This window comes from Somniosus microcephalus, chromosome 5 (assembly GCF_052327205.1).
Source record: "Somniosus microcephalus isolate GS21.2 chromosome 5, FLI_Smic_1.0, whole genome shotgun sequence".
Taxonomy (NCBI): Eukaryota; Metazoa; Chordata; class Chondrichthyes; order Squaliformes; family Somniosidae; genus Somniosus; species Somniosus microcephalus.
Window position 1 is genome coordinate 4,011,324 of NC_140991.1, and position 20,211 is coordinate 4,031,534.

Genomic DNA, 20,211 nt, shown 5'->3' on the forward strand with positions numbered 1-20,211 from the left:
AGGAATCGATGTCCTTGAGGTGCTGCCGAATTGCAGGTAAGTCCGTTTCCACTTCGTCGCCACTGTAGTGTCCGTGTGTAGATAAAGACACTGAAGACAGGAGTTGGTTCATAGGTATTTACTAAGCAAGTGTGGGGGGGGGTTTCTAAAGGATATACACAATACACAGGCTTATATAGCCCAAGTGGCAATTACCGGCATTACCCACACCTGGCGCTCTTAAAGGCACATACACCATAATTGCTCTTAAAGGCACATACACCACACTCTCCAGCCACACCCTGCTCATTGCAGGCTTGAATCTCGGCCTGGACAGACCTGTGCCTAAATTTTTCAGCCAAGGACTATGGAGAGGGTAAGAGAACGAGCTCAGCGCTTCAGTGATTGGAGGCTCTGATTGGTGCGGTGGAGTGCAGAAGAGCTATACTGCAGCCTGAGAGTGGGAGGAGGCTATTGCCGCGTGACTACAGAAGAGTCTGGAGGGAGGTGGCTCATCACGTCTCCTCCAGGAGCATGGTGACCAGGACCCACATCCAATGTCGCAAAAATTTCAACGACCTCACTCGGGTGTTCAGGGTGAGTGGCTGTTGTTCAATACCTCTCCATCCCTCCATCTCAACCTCACTCTATGGCCAGAGGGTCTTAAAACCCCAATGTCCAACACTCAACCAAGACCTATGGCCATTTCATAAAACACACACGCACATTCCACACCTTGCACACATTGAGGGCTATTCAACTATGGGAGGCACAACAGGCAAGACCATGGCTGCACATTTACTCAGACACCGTCATTTTTCTTGCAGGCCAAGCTATGTCCTAACAGGCCACAGCAGCAACAGACGGGTGGAAGGCCGCCTCAGCTGCAACCCCTCAGCGATCTTGAGGCGCTCGTCCACAGGATTGTGGCAATCCAGGTGATCAGTCCCATCGCCCCTGGAGAGGTCGACCACGTTCGGGACAGCAATGGTATGGTCATCAGCTTTCTCTCCTCTCTCATTCCACTTGTCCCTCACAACACCAGCCTTTGACACTTTCAATCCAACTTACTAAATTGCTACACTCCTTCCTCCCTTACTGCCCCCCTGTCCTCACGCTAAAGCCACTCTTGTACCTCCCTGCTTTCAGCTGCTGATTCACCAGCTGAGGAGACGAACCCTCAATCTGCCAGTGGGAGTGAAGCCACAGGCGAGGAGGAAGAGGAAGCCGGAGCTTCAGCGAACCCTCTCCCGAGGAAGCCCATGTCCACACTGGGGCCACATCTTCCCTGGAGGGTAGCAGGGGGGAATGGCCTGATGAAGGTGAAGCTCCGGGACCCAGCGGGTTGCAGCAACGCGATGGGGGTAGGGAAGCTCGCGGGCCCTCTCCCCAGAGGAAGAGTAGGCCAGTGAGTCCTGCTGCACTGGACACAGAGGAGGAGCGGCTCATCTCTGAAATGAACACCCAGGCGGTGGACAGGCACACTCAGCTCATGGGTGCTGTGGGAAGGGTGCCCGAAAGCATTGATGCACTGGCAAGGAGTGTGGAGCACAAAGCTGCAGCACAGGTGGACACCACGTAAATGCTCAGTGCTGCAATTCAGTCACTGGCTGCCGTGATCCAATCTCGGACTGCTCTCGTGCAGTCCCAGATTGAGGCAACGCAAGCACTGACTGCTGCCATCATCACTGCTTTGGCCACATTGCCCCGGGGCTCTCACGGTACCCAGGCCAGCAATCTGTGCTCCAGCAGATTGCTCCAGAAGCTGAGGTACTGCCCCGTGGGAGTGCCAGTGTGTCGGCCGAGCAGAGAGGTGCTTTCCACTCTCAAGATGACAGCATTCCTGCTCTCACCACTGGCACTTCCCCATTGCACTTGCCACCACCTGTAGCCCAGACTGCTGCTGCCCATGCAGAGTTGGTGCAGTCTGCAGCCGGGCCCTCCAGGCCCAGAGCTGGTCAAGGGCGTCCTTCAAGGGCGTCTGTAGTCACAGGATCTGACATTCAGCAGCCTTCCACCAGCGTGCTGCAGCCACTGGTGCCCCATTATGGAGGAGCAGTAGAGTGGGAAGGGGGCAAGTGGCCAAGGGAAGGAGATCACCCTCGAAGGGCAAAAGGTAGGAGGTCTGACAAAATGTTGGGAATGTTTTTATTAAAGGCCGAGGTTTGTGTAATTCCTTTTGTTTAGTGTTTTGGCCATTATCTCCAGGTTGTGAGAACCAGTTATGTTAATTGATGATTTGTTGTGTTTGTTTCTATTAGTTTGTCATGAATAAATGACACACACAGAGTTTGTAAAATAAAAAAGATGTTGTATTCAAAATGTACATGTTTGGCCTTTGGAATCATTGCTGCCTCTTCTTCCTCCTCTTCCTCCTCCTCATCTGCTGGTGCACCAAGGCCCGGTGGCATTGGCTGGGTCCTGAGGATTGCCAGGTTATGAAGAATGCAGCACACAACTATGAAGAGGGAGACTCACTCAGGCGAGTACTGCAGGGCTCCTCCTGTGTGCTCCAGACAGTGGAACCGTTGCTTAAGGATGCCGATCGTCTGCTCAATGATGTTCCTGGTGGCGAGATGGCTCTCATTGTACTGCAGCTCAGTAAGGGTGTTGTGGTAATGGAGCCGTGTCATCAGCCAGGTGCAGAGTGGATAACCCTTGTCCCCGAGGAGCCAACCAGCTGGCTGTTGCATTGCCTGGAAAAGCTCTGGCACACCAGTCTGGCGCAGGATGGAAGCATCGTGGCTGCTGCCAGGATAGCGGGCATTGACAGCGAGTATCAGCTTACTGTGGTCACACACCAACTGGACATTTAAGGAGTTGAACCCCTTGCGGTTTCAGAAAACCTCTGCATTTTCATGCGGTGCCCCCAATGCCATATGCGTGCAGTCAATCGCGCCCTGCACCATGGGGAAGCCCGCTATCCTCGCAAAGCACAATGCGGGTTCATGCTGTTTCACCTGGTTCATCGGGAAAGAGATGTACTGGCGTCTCCTTTTATAGATGGTATTTCTGATCTGCCGGATACAGCAATGGACCGCGAACTGGGAGATATTGGCAATGTCCCCAGTAGCAGCTTCAAAGAAGCCGGTGGCATAAAAATTCAGAGCCACTGAGACCTTCACTGCCACCGACAGAGACGTCCTGGTCCTCAGTTGAGGCTGCAGATCTGGCTGCAGCAGGTGGCAGAGCTCAGTGACCACCTCCTTGCTGAAGCGCAGCCTGCACATGCACTGCTCCTCAGACAAATGAATGTAGGAGAATTGTTCCCGGAATATCCTGGGAGGGTAAGGTCTCCTGTGCACAGGCCTGTTGGCCCTCCTCCCTCTGGCCATGATTGCCACCCTCTCTCTGTGTCTCTGATGCCTCCGAATCTGCAGGTGCAGGACGACGCCCCGAATCAGTGCAGCCCCCAAAGTCTCTTGACAGTTGAAGTAATGAAGGTCAAATTCAAAAGAACCTGTAAAGTGCTGCTCAGTAGCCGAAACTACTTCACCCAGCGTTGACTCTCTGCAGAAGTTTCTCTCTCTCTCAGAATCTCTCTCTCTCTGTCAGAAGGAGTGGTGCAAAAATGTCTCCCACAAAAAAAGGCAGGAAGAGGGTGCTTTTAAATACTGCTCCCCCAGTCCCTTACCGACTGGAAAACGTTCCAGTCTCCCTGTCGATGCTTGCAGCAGGCGGAAAGGAGGGGGGAGCCACGCAATATCCGGTCCGGGGCACCACCGGGGCGTTGCACGCTGGACTGACGTCAGGATCTGCGGGCGCAGGAGATCGGGGCGGTAGAGTTTAGCGCTGCCGCAAAAACTCAGGTCAATTTCGCGAGCGGCGCAAACATCGCCGTGCCCGAGCACTAGTTGCATTGTGCCCCATTTGTGCACTCTTAGGGTGCCAACGGGAGGCGCTAAGCAACTGAATTGTTCCCCCTTTATCTATTACTGGAAGCAGTAATGACACTTTCACTAAAAGATAATATTGGAGGAGGCTCATTATGGGGCAAGATTTTAAACAATCTCAAATTCGCTAATCATTGACTTGATGCAACATCTAAGACAGATTAGCAGAGATTGACTGATAAGGTGTTTGTGGAGAGTAGAATATATGGATTACCGATTCACAAAAAGACAAAGGTGATGTCATTTGGGAGGCATCGGGAAGATACTGAGATTACAATTGGAGGGGGAGCCGTTGAACAGGTGGAAAAGGTTGTACACCTTGGTGGGTTAGTGTGCTCCTCTAATTCTGGTGCACCCTCGGAGGTCAAACTCCAAACCATCGTCAACTAAGGGAGTTAGGAGGTAAATTAAAAAATAGGATCTCAAAGGTAGTAATCTCAGGATTGTTACCAGTGCCACGTGCTGGTCAGAGTAGAAATAGAAGGATATTTCAGATGAATACGTGGCTAGCGGAATGGTGCAAGGGGGAGGCATTCCAATTCCTGGGACATTGGAATCGGTTCTGGGGGAGGTGGGACCAGAACAAAATGGACGGTTTGCACCTGGGCAGGACTGGGACCGATGTCCTAGGGGGAGTGTTTGCTAGTGCTGTGGGGGAGGGTTTACGCTAAAATGGCAGGGGGTTGGGAACCTGTGCAGGGAGACAGAAGAAAGGGATACAAGGATAGAAGCAAAAGACAGGAAGGAGAAAAGCAAAAGTGGCAGTCAGAATAATCAAGGGTTTAAATCTAACATGGCCAGAGTAAATAATAATTCTAAAATGTCTAAGAGTGTTAAAAAAACAAGCCTGAAGGCTTTGTGTCTTAATGCGAGGAGCATTCATAATAAGGTGGATGAATTAGTTGTGCAAATAGATGTAAACAGATATGTTATGATTGGGATTACAGAAACATGGCTCCAGGCTGACCAAGGCTGGGAACTCAACATCCAGGAGTATTCAATATTCAGGAAAGATAGGCAAAAAGGAAAAGGAGGTACATACATAGATACATAGATACATAGAAGATAGGAGCAGGAGTAGGCCATTCGACCCTTCGTGCCTGCTCCGCCATTTAATGAGATCATGGCTGATCCTTTAATTCAGTATCCCGTCCCCGCCTTCTCTCCGTAACCCTTAACCCCTTTTGCCCGTAGAAATATATCTAATTCCCTCTTAAATATATTTAATGAGCTGGCGTACACTGCCCTCTGTGGCAATGAGTTCCACAGGTTCACCACACTCTGAGTGAAGAAATTCCCCCTCATCTCTGTCCTAAATGGTTTAGCCCTTATCCTTAAATTATGTCCTCTAGTTCTGTTCTCACCCGCCAAGGGAAACATTCCTTCTGCATCCAGTCTGTCTAGACCTGTCAGAATTTTATACACTTCTATGAGGTCCCCTCTCAATCTTCTAAACTCCAGTGTGTACATCCCTAAACTACATAGTCTCTCCTCATAGGTCATTCCCGCCATTCCTGGTATCAGCCTGGTGAATCGCCGCTGCACCCCCTCCATGGCAAGAACATCCTTCCTCAGATGAGGCGACCAAAACTGTACACAGTACTCGAGGTGTGGTCTCACCAGTGCCCTGTACAGCTGCAGCAAGGTATCCCTGTTCCTGTATTCTAACCCTTTTGCTATGAAGGCCAGCATACCGTTTGCCTTCTTGACCGCCTGTTGCACCTGCATGCTCGCCTTCAGTGACTGGTGTACAAGAACACCCAGGTCTCTCTGTACTTCCCCCTCTCCCAATCTATTGCCATTTAAATAATAATTTGCCCTCCCGTTCCTGCACCCAAGGTGGATAACTTCGCACTTGTCCACATTATAGTGCATCTGCCATTTATCCGCCCAATCGCCCAGTCTGTCCAAATCGCTCTGGAGCTTCCTGGTCTCTTCCTCTGAGCCCACCCCACCTCCTAGTTTAGTGTCGTCTGCAAATTTGGAAATGCTGCATCCGACTCCCTGATCCAGGTCATTAATGTAAATTGTGAACAGCTGGGGGCCCAGGACAGATCCCTGTGGTACCCCACTTGTTACTGCCTGCCATTCAGAAAATGAGCCGTTTATTCCAACTCTCTGTTTTCTATCTGACAGCCAGTTCCCTATCCACGCCAAAACTTTCCCCTTTATCCCATGAGCCTCAATTTTCCATGCTAATCTTTTATGTGGGACCTTATCGAAGGCCTTTTGGAAGTCCAGGTACACCACATCTACTGGCTCTCCCCCATCTATTCTACCAGTTACTCCCTCAAAAAATTCCAATCGATTAGTCAAGCACGATTTACCCTTTGTAAATCCATGTTGACTCTGTCCTATCCTGTCCCCATTTGCTAAGTGCTCCGCTATTTCATCCTTAATGATGGACTCCAGCATTTTGCCCACAACTGATGTAAGGCTTACAGGTCTGTAATTACCTGCTTTTTCCCTACCCCCCTTTTTGAATAGTGGGGTAACGTTAGCTACCCTCCAATCCATCGGCACTGTTCCCGAGTCTAATGAATTCTGAAAAATCATCCTTAGTGCATCCGCTATCTCTAGGGCCACCTCCTTCAGTACCCTAGGATGCATGTTATCAGGCCCTGGGGATTTGTCCACCTTCAATCCCTTTAGCTTCCTTAACACCATATCCTTAGAGATATTGATTTGCGTCAGTTCCTCCTTTGCCAATGTCCCTATTTTTCCCGATATCCCAGGGAGGTTTTTTGTGTCTTCCTTCGTAAAGACTGACCCAAAGTATGCATTTAGTTGATCTGCCATTTCCTTATTTCCCATTATATATTCCCCCGTATCTGACTGCAATGGACCAACTTTGGTTTTCACCAGTCTTTTCCTTTTGATATATTTATAAAAGCTTTTGGAGTTAGTTTTTATATTTTCCGCCAGCTTGTTTTCGTAAGCTATTTTGCCCCTCTTGATCATGCCCTTTGCCCTCCTTTGCTCTATCTTAAACTGTTCCCAATCTTCCGCTCTGGCGCTTTTTTTGGCTATTTTATACGCCCTATCTTTGGATTTTATGCTGTCTCTAATTTCCCCTGTTATCCACGGTTGAGTCACCTTTTTAGATTTCCTTTTATGCCAGATTGGTATAAACAATTTTTGCAATTTTGTCATTCTATCTTTAAATGTTTGCCATTGTTTATCTACCTCCAGTCCTCTCAGGAACGTTGTCCAATCAGACCTACTCAGTTCCCGTCTCATGGCATCATAATTCCCCTTGTTTAAATTCAGGACCTTAGTCTCTGAGTCAATTTCTTCGCTCTCCATTTCGAGTGAGAAAGGTGGGGTAGCATTTCTGGTTAAAGAGGAGATTAACACAATTGTAAGGAAGGATATTAGCTCTGATGATGTAGAATCTGTATGGGTAGAGCTGAGGAATACCAAGGGATAGAAAACGTTACTAGGAGATGTATACAGACCCCAAGACAGTAATACGGAGGTTGGGGATGGCAACAAATGGGAAAATAGAGACATGTGCAATAAGGGCACAGCAGTTATCATGGGTGACTATAATCTACATATAGATTGGGCTAACCAAATTAGTAACAATACTGTGGAGGAGGAATTCCTGGAGTGTATACGGGATGGTTTCCTGGACCAATATGTCGAGGAACCAATTAGAGATCAGGCCATCTTAGGCTGGGTATTAAGTAATGAGAAAGGATTTATTAGCAATCTTTTTGTGCGAGGCCCCTTAGGGTGGAGCGATCATAATATGATTGAATTCTTTATTAAGATGGAGAGTGAAGAATTTGACTCAGAGACTAGGGTCCTGAAATTAAACAAAGGAAACTACGATGGTATGAGGCGTGAGTTGGGTAGGATCGATTGGGGAATGTTACTCAAAGGGTTGACAGTGGATAGGCAATGGCAAACATTTAAAGATCACATGGATGAACTACAGAATTTGTTCATCCCTGTTTGGCATAAAAATAAAACAAAAAAGGTGACTCAACCGTGGCTAACAAGGGAAATTAGGGATAGCATAAGATCCAAGGAGAGGACATATAAATTGGCCAGAAAAAGCAGTAAACCTGAGGATTGGGAGCAGTTTAGGATTCAACAAAAGAGGACAAAGGGATTAATTAAGAGGGGGGAAATAGAGTATGAGAGTAAGCTTGCTTGGAACATAAAAGCTGACAGGAACAGCTTCTATAGATATGTGAAGAGAAAAAGATTGGTGAAGTCAAGCATAGGTCCCTTGCAGGCAGAATCAGGGGAATTTATAATGGGGAACAAAGAAATGGCAGACCAATTAAATACATACTTTGGTCTGTCTTCACAAAGGAGGACACAAATAACCTCCCAGAGTTGTCGGGGAACATAGGGTCTAATGAGAGTGAGGAACTGAAAGAAATCAGTATTTGTAGGGAAATGGTGATAGGGAAATTGATGGGATTGAAGGCCGATAAATCCCCAGGGCCTGATAATCTACATCCTAGGGTACTTAAGGAAGTGGCCCTAGAAATAGTAGATGCATTGCTGGTCATCTTCCAATATTCAATAGACTCTGGCACTGTTCCCATGGATTGGAGGGTAGCTAATATTACCCCACGGTTCAAAAAAGTTGGTAGAGAGAAAACAGGGAATTATAGACCGGTAAGCCTGACATCGGAAGTGGGGAAAATGCTAGAGTCCATTATAAAAGATGTAATAGCAGAGCACGTGGAAAACAGTGACAGGATCGGACAAAGTCAACATGGATTTACAAAAGGTAAATCGTGCTTGCCTAATCTAATGGAATTTTTTGAGGATATTACTGGTAAAATAGATCAGGGAGAACCAGTGGATGTGGTGTATTTGGACTTTCAGAAGGCTTTTGATAAAGTCCCGCATAAGAGATTACCGTGTAAAGTTATGGCACAGGGGATTGGGGGCAAGCTACTGACTTGGATAGAGAACTGCGTTCCTTTAATTCTGACCATGGCACATCCCCGATTTTAATCCTTCCACCACTGCTGGCCGTGCTTTCAGCTGTCTGGGCCCTAAGCTCTGGAATTCCCTTCCTAAACCTCTCCGCCTCTCTACCTCGCCCCTCCTTTAAGACGCTCCTTAAATCTACCTCTTTCACCAAGCCTTTGGTCATCTGCCCCAATATGTGGCTGGGTGGCAAATCTTGTTTGCTAACACTCCTGTGAGGCGCTCTGGGACGATTTACTACATTAAAGGTGCTATATAAATACAAGTTGTTGGCTTTGTTGTTGTGAAGAAGACAACAAAGAAGGATTGGACTTGGATCAGCAGCTTTTGGCAGACGTAGTGGGATACGGAAGGCTGAAGATATTTTGGTGAAACAAAGACGAGAGTTTATGAAGCAATATTATCCCCATATTATTATTCAGATCAGAGAGCTGGAACATGAGAAAAGTTGATGAGCAAAAGACACCAGGAGCAGAGATGAATAGTTGGAGAGGAATAACGGGAGTTTCCGGGATGCAAAAATCAGAATGTTGCACACAGAGGCACCTGGAACAAGAAGCCGAGGAAGACCAAGGAAGACCAAGGAGGTGCTGGATAGACAATGTCAGGAGTGACTTATCACAGAAAGGGATACAGGTGAGTGGAGTGGTCAGTCTAATTTAGAACCCACAACATTGGTGTCAATAAATTCAGCCCCATTGTCGCTACTGAGCTGATGGACGAGGATTTAGTAATAATATTAAACTTGTACAGCAACAATGTTATAAACGCAGAGCAGGACTGAGCCCTTGGGCATGGTGGCAACTCCCAGTAACCTTTTATAAGGTTTAGATTCATTTGGTGCCCCGTAGTTTCTCAATTATATCCTGTGTGTGAGGAATAAACTGAACTTTTTCAGGTTGGCAGGCTGTAACTAGTGGGGTGCCGCAAGGATCAGCGTTGGGGCCTCAGCTATTTACAATATATATTAATGACCTAGATGAAGGGACCGAGTGTAATATACCCAAGTTTGCTGATGATACCAAGCTATGTGGGACAGTAAGCTGTGAGGAGAACACAAAGAGTCTGCAAAGGGATATAGGTAGACTGAGTGACTGGGTAGTAAGGCGGCAGATGAAGTATAATGTAGGGAAATGTGAGGTTATTCACTTTGGTAGGAAGAATAGAGAAACTGAATATGTTTTTAAATGGTGAGAAACTTTCAAATGTTGGTGCTCAGAGAGATTTGAATATCCTCGTGCAAGAAACACAGAAAGCTGGCATGCAGGTACAGCAAGCAATAAGGAAGGCAAATGGCATGTTGGCCTTTATTTCAAGGGGATTGGAATATAAGAGTAAGGAGGTATTGCTACAATTGTACAGGGCATTGGTGAGACCACACCTGGAGTACTGTGCACAGGTTTGGTCTCCTTATCTAAGGAAGGATATACTTGCCTTGGAGGCAACAACGTTTCACTAGATTGATTCCTGGGATGAGAGGGCTGTCCTATGATGAGAGATTGTGTAGAATGGGCCGATACTCTCTGGAGTTTAGAAGAATGAGAGGTGATCTCATTGAAACATACAAGATTCTGACAGGGATGAACAGGGTAAATGCTGAGAGGTTGGTTCCCCTGGCTGGAGTGTCTAGAACTAGGGGGCATAGTCTCAGGATAAGAGGTAGGCCATTTTAAACTGAGATGAGGAGGAATTTCTTCACTCAGAGGGTTGTGAATCTTTGGAATTCTCTGCCCCAGAGGGCTGTACATGCTGAGTCTTTGAGTGTATTCAGATTTTGGACCCATGGGGAAGCAAGGGATATGGAGATCGGGCGGGAAAGTGGAGTTGAGGTCGATGATCAGCTGTGATCTTATTGAATGGCGGAGCAGGCTCGAGGGGCTGTGTGGCCTACTCCTGCTCTTATTTCTTATGTTCATATGAATGGGGCGGATGTCAGCTGCTGTTAGATCATTTGAGTTTTTACAAATCTATCTGGAACCATATGTCCTTTTTAGCGATCGGTACCTGTGGAGTGGCTCAGTGTAGTACGGCCCAGATAGTGCCTGCTCCAGCGTATCCTGCCCTTCTCTGGAGATTGCTGTGGTCTCAGCATTGATTGATGAAGCAGTTACATTTATTGTCCATCCCTCGTTGCCCTGAGACGGTGGTGGTGATGGGTCTTCTCCTTGACCCACTGCAGTCCTTGTGGTGATGGTGCTGCCGTATTGAAGCTCAGCAGAGAATTCCAATACTTTGACCCAGGGACAATGAAGGAACTGTTCTATATAGTTTAGGCGGGGTGGTGTGTGACATGGCGTGGAACACGGAGGTGATGATCTTCCCACACCGTTGCTGCTCTTGTCCTTTCCAACGATGGAGGTAGCAGTGGAGGGAGGTGCTGTTGAAGTAACATTGGCGAGTTGCTGCAGTGCATTGTATGGGCTATGGATACTGCAGCCACAGTGCAGTGGTAATGGAGGGCTGAAGATTAAACCCAGTGGCTGTGAAGCAAACCGACCTGTGCTGGATGGTGTGGAACTGGATAATGGTTTTTAGCTGCAGCTTTATCAACCCAGGCGAGTGTTCCATCACACTCCTGCTGTGAGCGTTATACCTGGAGAGACTTTGATCGGTCAGTAGGTCAGCCAATCGTCAGAGTAGCCAGCCTGGGCCCTGCAATCCAGAGTTACTATGATTGGCCCGGTAACAATACTGGAAGAATTCCTGCTGGCTGGGGTCCTGCTGAGAGTGGTACTATTGAAGGACAGAGATAGTTTGCTGTGCTTTCTTACTCCAGGTGATCATTAGTTGCATTTAAGGGGCATACTGTTTACAACACAGCACCTTGACAAGCTATCCAGGCACTTGAAACAGCAATATGTAGGGGGAAGCAGACAACAAAGGGATTGGTAGCTTGATCAGAATATTAATCAAGGATAGACAGATCCTAATCAACTTTCACCCCCGTCCCCCACTACAGGCAGTGCCTGGGGGGGGGGGGGGGGGGGGGGGAGAAGAACGATGGTTATTTGGTTTGCCAAACTGTCCCACATTAACTGGCTTAGATTAATTGAGTATTTCCACTGCCACCCCCTCATTACGATACACTGACTGACTGGATTTACTCTTGCACAAGAAACCACACAACTGAGGAATTGTTTATTAATTACATAAGCAGCACTTAATTAAATCCAGAGAGCAAAGCCATTCGACTACAGCACAGTAATTCATCAGAATCCAGTTTGATTATCAATTTCCAGTTGGGATGAGTAATTTCATCTTAATAAATTGGGACAACTAGTTTACTATCAGACTCCTCAGATAGCTGACACGTTAACATCCTTTGATATTGGAGAGCTAGTCTATTGGATAGAATCGAGATTATAAAGCCACACTTGTGATCTCAGGTGAAGTGTGAGGATGGTGTAGCCTCGACAGGTCAGTGATGGACATTCAGCTGAAGGCTCGGTCTATTCTTCTTCAATGCTCTGCTGCTGGGACCATTCACTATCTACACCATTACCTGGATAAGCGGTCTTCAATCTCACTTCACTTGCTCTTCAGGAAACTCACTGACTAACTGGTGTCGTTATAAAGATTTAGCTAACAGAAGCTCTCACAGCACAAGGGGCGATTTGCCTGGAAATAAACACCACCCTCTACCTACTCTAAAAGACCCCTACAGGTAACAGGTTCATGTCACTACAATACACCCATGCACCTGCTGTAAACATACTGTAGTGTGAAAACACCAACTCACGTTTGGAAATGTCCTGCTCCATTTCACCAATAACCAATCGGAGCCACCTGCTTCAGGTGTCCCTCACTGAAGCAGTTATGTTGGTACTACAGAAGACCTCAAGCTAATGAAGAATTACAGTCCAGAATGCTCAGGTTATGTGTGCAGCCTTGGTGGCTTGAGCCGGCCACTACTGGCAAGGAATACTTTGCATACACGGGCCTGCACTAAAATTATCATCTTAACTTCCCTGAATGCTGGTGGATTTAATTCATTGCGATGACCCGTCCTGCAATTCTTGGGGCATTTTCCTCACAGAAACTATGAACAGAGATTAAGGCAGTGATCAAAACCATGGTCAAAATCAGTTGAGTGAGAAACAGAATCACCAGGGGAGCACCTCAGTGCTTTAGGGCAAGAGTTACATAAGAATTAGGAGCAAGAGTCGTCCATGTGGCCCCTCGAGCCCACTCTGCCATTCACCAAGATCATGGCTGCTCTGCTCTTGGCCTCAACTCCATTTTCCTGCCTGTTCCCATAACCCTCGACTCCCCTGTAGCTCAAATATCTGTATCTCCACCTTGAATATATTCACTGACTCAGCCTCCACAGCACTCGGATACAGAATTACAAAGATTCACAACTCCGGAAATTCCTCCTCATCAGACTTAATGGGCGACCCCTTATCCTAAAACTATGCCCCCTAGTTCTCAATTCCCCATGAGGGGAAACATCCTCAGCATCTACCCTGTCAAGCCCCCTCAGAATCTTATGTTTCAATAAGATGACGTCTCATTCTTCTAAACTCCAATGAATATAGGCCCAACCTACTCAACCTTCCCTCATAAGGCAACCCTTTCATCTCAGGAATCAACCTAGTGAACCTTCTCTGAACAGCCTCCAATGCAAGCATGTCCCTCCTTAAATAAGCTGACCAAAACTGTATGCAGTGCCCTAGGTGTGGTCTCACCAGTGCCCTGTACAGTTGTAGCAAGACTTCCCTACTTGTATACTCCATCCCCTTCAAATAAAGGCCAACATTCCATTTGCCTTCCTATTTACTTGCTGTACCTGCTGGCTAACTTTCATGTACAAGGACTCCCAGATCCTTCTGTAATGCAGCATGATGCAGTCTATCTCCATTTAAATAATATTTTACTTTTCTATTCTTCCTACTAAAGTGGATAACCTCAGTTTCCCACATTATACTCCAGCTGCCAAATCTTTGCCCACTCACTTACCTATCTATATCCCTTTGCAGACTGTCATCCTCAACTTGCTTTCCCACCTATCTTTATAGCATTACAAAGTTGACTACAGTACTGTCCCTCATCCAAGTCATTAATATAGATTGTAAATAGTTGAGACCCCAGCACTGATGCTGTGGCACCCCACCAGTTACAGTTTGCCAATTGCCAAATGACCCATAGAAACAGAGAAGATAGGAGCAGGAGTAGGCCATTCGGCCCCTCGAGCCTGCTCCACCACTCAATGCGATCATGGCTGATCATTCAAATTCAGTACTGGTCCCTGCTTTCTCCCCATATCCCTTTAGCCATAAGAAATATATCCAACTCCTTCTTGAATATATTTAGTGTATTGGCGTCTACTGCCTTCTGTGGTAGAGAATTCCACAGGTTCACCACTCTCGGTGAAGAAATTCCTCCTCATTTCCGTCCTAAATGGCCTACCCCTTAGACTGTGACCCCTGGTTCTGGTCTCCCTGACCATCAGGAACATCCTGCCTGCATCTAGTCTGTCCAGTCCTGTCAGAATTTTATAAGTTTCAATGAGATCCCCTCTCATTCTTCTAAATTCCAGTGAGTACAAGCCCAATCTCTCCTCAGAAGTCATTCCTGCCATCCCAGGTATCAGCCTGGTGACTCTTTGCTGAACTCCTTGCATGGCAAGAACATCCTTCCTCAGATAAGGCAACCAAAGCTGCACACAATACTCAAGGTGTGGTCTCACCAAGGCCCTGTACAACTGCAGTAAGACGTCCTTGTTCCTGTACTCATACCCTCTTGCTACGAAGGCCAACATACCATTTGCCGCCTTAACCACCTGCTGCACCTGCATGCTTACCTTCAGCAACTGGTGCACAAGGACACCCAGGTCTTGTTGCACTTCCCCATCTATTGCCATTCAGATTATAATCTGCCTTTGTTTTTGCCACCAAAGTGGATAACCTCACATTTATCCACGTTATATTGCATCTGCCATGCACTTGCCCAATCATCCAACCAGATATTTCTCAGCATCCTCCTCAGCACACACCCAGCTTTGTGGCATCTGCAAATTTGGAGATATTACATCTAGTTCCCTTGTCTAGATTAATATATATCTAGATCATTAATAGATAGTGAATAGCTGGGGTCCAAGGACCGATCCCTCCAGTACCCCACTAGTCACTGCCTGCCACTCAGAAAAAGAGCCGTTTATTCCAACTCTTTGCTTTCTGTCTGCCAACCAGTTTGCTATCCAAGTCAATACCTTGCCCCCAGTCCCATGTGCCTTAACTGTATACACTAATCTTATGCAGGACCTTATTAAAAGCCTCCTGAAAGTCCATTTATCCCAACTCTTTTCTGTTAGCCAATCCTCTATCCATGCTAATATTACCATCAACACTGAGCTCTTATTTTGTGCAGTAACCTTTAACGTGGCACCTTAGCGAATGACTTTTGGAAATCCAAATCACCCTGCTCATTACATACGCAAAGAATTCATATACATTTGTCAAACACTATTTCCCTTTCATAAAACAGAACATAATAGGAGCAGGAGCAAGCCATTTGGCCCTTTGGCCTGCTTTGCCATTCAATAAGATCATGGCTGATCTTCTACCTCATCTCCACTATCCCCATATCCCTTGATTCCATTGATAGTCAAAAATCCATCGATCTCAGTCTTGAATACACTGACCGACAGCCTCCACAGCCCACTAGGGTGGAGAATGCCAAAGATTCACCACCCTCAGTGAAGACATTTCTCCTCCTCAGTCCTAAAATGGCCAACCCCTTATCTTTAGACTGTGACCCTGGTTTTGGACTCCCCAGCCAGAAGAAACATCCTCCTTGCATCTAGTCTGTCAATCCCCTCAATCTACTAAACTCTAGGGTATATATTCCCAGTCTACTCATGACAAACCCATATCCTAGGAACCCATCTGCTGAACGTTCATTGCACTCCCTCTATGGCAAGTACATCCTTCCTTAGGCAAGATGACCAAAGCTGTACACAATACTCCAGGTGTGGTCTCACCAGGGCCCTATTTAATTGCAGTAAGCCATCTTCACTCATACGCAAATCCTCTTGTAATAAAGGCCAACATACCATTTGCTTTCCTAATTGCTTGCAGTTCCAGCACGTTAACTGATTTGTGTATAAGGACACCCAGGTCCCTCTGAACAAACATCTCCCCAATTGCTCCATTGGTTAACTTCACATTTCTCTACATTATATTCCATTTGCCATGTTCTCGCCCACTCACTAAGCCTGTCTAAATCCCCTTGAAGCCTCCTTGCATCCTCCTCAACTTAGTTCTCACCCAGCTTTAGATCAGCAAACCTGGATATATTCTATTTGGTTCCTCATCCAAATCATTGATTAGATTGTGAATAGCTGAGGCCCAAGCACCGATCCTTGCGGTACCCCACTAGTTACAACCTGCCATCCCAAAAATGACCTGTTTATTGCTGTTGTTTTCTGTCCATTAACCAAGCCTCAATCCATGCTAGTATATTACCCCCAATCCCATGAGCTCTAATTTTGTTTAATAACCTACTGTGGCACCTTAGCAAATGTCTGCTGAAAAGCCAAATACACCACATCCACTGGTTCCCCCTTAACTATTCTGCTAGTTACAACCTCAAAAATCTCCAACAGATTTGTCAAACATGATTTCCTTCAAATCTGTGTTGACTCTGCCCAATCCTGTTATTATTTTCCAAGTGCCATGTTGAGTTCAATGAAGAGGGACCAAGGCAGCTGAATTACATTCTAACTTTGTATTTGACACCAACATTATTCTTGCTCAACCACATTTAGTGCACTCCTTCCATGTATTGAAGATGCAATACTTCACCTTTCCCTACATTGAACCCAATGTGCCACTGACCCATGATCCTGGACAATCCATGGCCCAGAACACACTACCCACAGTCCCAGTTTGGGGGGCTTGGATTGAAATGTTTCAATCTGCATCATTGCTGTGGGTCTTGCAGAAGCCCCACAGTCCCCACTATGGATCTACCGGCACCTGTCAGTGGGTGAAACATGGGGCCTCTGCCCCATTACCACTAACCATGTGCCACAGTGGCTTTGCTTCTGTAACCATCATCTTTCCATAATTCAGGCCACATCTTGAAACTAGATCAATGAAAAGCAGAGCATTTCTTTCATCAATACTCCTGTCAGTTCTGTGCAGCAGCTCAAGCACCACCTGGCTTTGGGAAATCTCTGCCGACTGATCATTGTTAACTCAGGATTCTCCAAAGCCAAACTCAAAGTATCCTGTATTGTCAAAACTAGTTTCTCAGCAACTGAAACTAGACTAGCCAACTGATAATGACCTACCCTCAATCCCCGACTTCCTGTAGAGGTTGTCCCCACAATAAAGGCTCCTTCAGACACCAGTGATTCTGGGGAAAGCCTCTTGTGCAGGAGTTCCACTCCGCACTGTGGGCATCACACCCCACATTGAGTGGGGTGACTGGATTAGTGCTTCCTACAGTTCCAGATCAGTAAGGATAAGAAAGGCCACGACACCTCCACCCTCAATTGATGTGCTAATACTCCCCCTACTGCTTTATTGAATTGACTGGAGTTTTGATCGATACTGGAACTGGATTCCAGACGGATGCTGGAAGGCTGTTCAGAGCAGCTGCTGAAGACCAGGAGTGAGCTTCCCACTGCCGGTCTAGCGAGGCCCAAAACAACCCAACTAGTGGTTGAATAAAAGCAGGAAATAGGCAGGTCAGGCAGCCTCTGTGGAGAGAAACAGAGTTAATGTTTCAGGTCAATGACCTTTCATCAGAATGGGTAAAAGTTAGTGATGTAACAGAGTTTAAGCAAGTACAGGGGCAGGGAAAGGAGTGTGATAGACTTCAAGACAGCCAGGCTGGTGGAATGGGCAGACAGATGAAATTTAACACAAACGTGCAAAGTGAAACATTTGGTAGGAAGAACGAAGACAGGCAATATAAACTAAAGGGTACAATCCTAAAGTGGTTGCATGAACAGAGAGACCTGGGAGTATGTGTGCACAAATCATTGAAGGCGGCAGGGCAGGTTGACAAAGCAATTAAAAAAGCATATGGGATACTGGGCTTTACAAGTAGAGGCATGGAGTACAAAAATCAAGGAAATGAACTTTTAGAAAACACTGGTTTGGCCTCAACTGGAGTATTGTGTCCAATTCTGGGCAGCGCTCTTTGGGAATGATGTGACGGCCCTCGAGAGGGTGCATGGAAGAATGATTCCAGGGATGAGGAGGTCAGTTACATGGATGGCGAGAGAAGCTGGGGTTCTTAGAGCAGAGAAGGTTCAGAGAGCAGATTTGAGAGGTTTTCAAAAGCATGAGGCGTCGAGACAGTAGATAGAGGGGCACTGTCGCCATTGGCAGAACGGGCCAGAGCCAGAGGACACAGATTGAACGTTAGTTGTAAAAGATCCAAAGGAGACATGAGGAAAATCCTTTTTTTGTTTTTTTACTCGGAGTGGTTAATAACTGGAATGCACGGTCTGAAAGGTTGGTGGAGGCCGATTAAATCGTGGATTTCAAAAGGGAATTGGATAAGTTACTGAAAGAAATAAATTGCAGGGCTACAGGGAAAGGGCCGAGGAGTGGGACTAGCTGAAGTGCTCTTGCAAACAGCAGGCACGGGCTCAATGGTGACAGCACAGAAGGAGGCCATTCTCTGATTCTATGAACACAAGATCAGGGTTCATGTATAACAGGGTTTTATTGTCCAACAGACATCTACAGTTCCATGGAGCTGCACTCGGAGCCCACCCTGCGGCGATGGTCCATTTTCCACATGGCAACAGTCCCGACCAACAGGGCCACGGAGAGCAGAGCTACCCCAACCGCTGCTCCAGGAAGAACACGGGAGGGGGAATCAGCAGCAGCATCTGTGGGGAGAAGGGAGGGTTAGATAGGCACCAGTTACTCCATCACTAGACAGTAGCAGGGGCCTCCTTTACCTTTCTCTTCCTGGTGGATCCCAGCAGCCAATCTCTCATCTTCCAGGAAAATGATGGCTCCATCAGAGGTCACCAAGGACCCAACCCGGTCATCGGCGCTTCTTCGCCTCTCTGGGGGAGACAAGAGACAAGAGTTCAAGGTGGGCAATTCAATGTGCAGCTGTCTGAAGCGCTGAATCAGGTGTACAATCCGATGGCCCAATGCAAAAACCCTCGGGCAGTGAGTACCGGAGAGATTGGACTGTAGTTATACACTGTTCCCTCACTGTCAGACTAAGATTCACTCCTGATTCTCAGAAGGAGCCGCATCAACCCGGCAAGGTTTGCAGTCGTTGACGGGTCCAATGGCCAGGCTGGACTCCTGGGGAAAGAGACCCGTTTTAAGCACGAGTTTGACGAGCGGTTACACTGGACAGACACACATTGCCCAGGTCTCCCCGCTCCCAGATATCGGTTCAGTTCCACCCTGGAACTCCTGGTGACAGCAGGATGCTGGATCAATGTTCAAGGCCAGAGGTGGATTCCATTCAGAACCAGTGCAAGATGTGCTCAGAGCCCCGGAGCCAGATTGCTATTCTGCTGTAGACTAACTGGGATAGAGTTGAGCGGGCAGATTGAGGACACTGCTCCTGTGCCCACTGTTGGGCCCAGTGTCCAGATGCCCCACACCCACCCTTCCCCATCAGGGTTCAGTTTCTAGTCAGATCCCAGCTACTTACTGGGGCTGCAGGGAGCCGTGCAGTTCTCTCGGGTGGAAGGGAAGCAAACTTCAGCACTGCAGTGGAAGTGAACCTGGAAAGAGACAGTGCGGTGTGGTCAGTGCCACAGCTCCCAGTCAGGAGATTCATGCTTCTACAGTCAAAGGGTCAACAGGGGCCTCCTCACTGTGAGCAAGACCCAGGGAACAAGTTCAACCAAGAGAGCAAGACTGAAGGAAACTCACCTCCCCGCTCAGAGCCCGGCCCGAAACTCGGTCCCAGAAAGCGAAAGTGCTGACTACAAACCGATTCTGGTGAGTTGGGAACGGCGAATGGGAAGCGGCGTCTACCGGGAGGAGGCGGGTTTTGTAATTGTCTCCAGTAAAGGGGCACCTGGAACAGAGAAAGAGCGGGTTATATGGAGAGGGCACCTGGAACTCCCAACTACAGAGTTACAGCGGCACATCAAAGCAAAGTCCCGAGATTAGACGAGATAAAGAAACCAGGCCATTCAAGTCATCAATCGTCAACCTGGAGCTGATTGGTTTGATTATTGGCCGTTCCTTCACCCAGTCCATGTCGCCCCCCTCCCCGATCACCAGCCTGCCCCAAGGTCCCTCACTCGCTGCCTTACCTGCCCACCAGGAGGTCCCATCGGAGCCCCGAATGCGGCTCGGGGGTGGGGGTCGCCCAGCAGTCATTGAGCACCAGCACAAGGGACGGATCGTTCCGGTTCAGGACTCGAACCTCCACAAAC

General features: G+C 47.4%; 1 long non-coding RNA gene across 1 annotated transcript; it reads right to left on the minus strand.

Moving 5' to 3' along the window:
- Window positions 1-17,865: 17,865 nt before the first annotated feature.
- On the minus strand, window positions 17,866-19,544 carry LOC147116813 (uncharacterized). Its single transcript, XR_015078318.1, has 2 exons — window positions 19,476-19,544; window positions 17,866-18,867 (listed from the first exon to the last, which is right to left on the minus strand). It is a non-coding gene; the product is annotated as an uncharacterized LOC147116813 (long non-coding RNA).
- Between the last annotated feature and the right edge of the window lie 667 nt (window positions 19,545-20,211).